Genomic DNA, 1,457 nt, shown 5'->3' on the forward strand with positions numbered 1-1,457 from the left:
TCCCAGAGGTGACTGTTGAGGCACTTGGGGAAGATGAGATCACCCTAGACTCTGTGCTGTGTGGGAAGTTTTCTGGAGGTGAGCATTTTCCTTTGAATTTGGTCTTGGTTTAAAGTTGCTACTGCCTTAAGCCCAGGGTCATAGCACCAGGTTGGTTCTGTTAAAATGCATCAAGTTCTGATAGAAAAACCAGGATATTTTAACAATTAGAAATGCTAATATTAAACCATTAATAGGGTTAAACATTGAAATTACAAAAGCCTGCACCAATCTTGTGCTATTAAAATAATTTATACCCTGACCTTACTGAGTCAATGAATTCTCCTCAGTTTTGAATGGAATAGAAGGCAGTTTTGAAAAAAGCAGTAGTGTTGTTTTGAGCTGTGTTTCTTTGTACCAGCTCAAGCTCTGTCTGTCATAACATCCCATGCAGAAATAGTCTTCTACAATGTTACAGAGGCAGAACATGCTGCTTTTTGTTCTCTAGTCTGAGTAAAAAGACAGAAGGGAGAGGACAGCTCTGTTAAGCACTGCCCACATATTTCCAAAGTATTTAATAGGATGCAGATGAGGACCCAGTGAGAGTTGCTGAAAGCAGCTAAGCAGATTAGATGGTTGACTTTCTAGGCAACCTGAAAGTCGAGCTGGATGTGTCTCTGGGTGTCTGATCTTCTGTTAAGACCAGGAAGAATCTTACCTACCTGACTGTATGTGCAGTACTGGAGCTAATCCTTCCTTTGAGCTTGAAGTTCTTCAGGAAAGCAACAGATGTTGAGTTCTTTCTGTGATCAGCACTTGCAGAAGTTTAGATTTGTGCATGCAGTGCCCATTTGAAGATAATTTGCTATTGATGTCCCAGTCCCTTCCCAGAGTAGTGATGTGTGAAGTAAAATAATAAATTGGGAATGAATTGTTTTAGATGGGTGATATTGAAGTATGCTTTACAACTTGTGTTCCTGTATGTGTTTGGTGGTGGTTTGTAGCAAACCCAAGCCAAATAAAGACTGGAGGTCAATCTGTTGTAATCTTTATCCCAGTCAGTCAGTGTTGTTGAACACAGGAATGACAAGTGCAAATGCAAAACACAGAGGTTATTAATTGTAAGAGGTAGTGGCTGAGGATTGCAATGGGTGATTTTAACTGATTGTCCAGGAGTAGGTAAGTCGGTGTTGCTGTCTTTGGTGCATTTGTTGAAGGAGAGGTGCAGCGACAGTGACTTTTCCGTTGTTTCCACCTTCTGCCTGGGATTTGTTTGGTCAGCTTTCTTGTGTCTTACAGGGAGAAGTGGCCTGGCGTGGCTGGCGTGTGGTCCTCAGCTGGAGGTGGTGAACTCTGTGACAGGAGAGCGGCTCTCTGCGTATCGTTTCAGCGGAGTCAATGAGCAGCCTCCCACCGTTCGTGTGGTGAAGGAGTTTTCGTGGCAGAAGAGAACTGGACTCCTGGTTGGGTTGGAAGAA

At 43.0% G+C, this 1,457-nt stretch overlaps 1 protein-coding gene across 1 annotated transcript in view; it reads left to right on the top strand.

Moving 5' to 3' along the window:
* AHCTF1 (AT-hook containing transcription factor 1) overlaps positions 1 to 1,457 on the top strand; it is a 46,919-nt gene that overhangs the window by 5,622 nt on the left and 39,840 nt on the right. The window lies entirely within an intron of this gene.

This window comes from Empidonax traillii, unplaced genomic scaffold (genome assembly GCF_003031625.1).
Source record: "Empidonax traillii isolate 1590-97213 ecotype Southwest subspecies unplaced genomic scaffold, ASM303162v1 scaffold648:size464035, whole genome shotgun sequence".
NCBI lineage: Eukaryota > Metazoa > Chordata > Aves > Passeriformes > Tyrannidae > Empidonax > Empidonax traillii.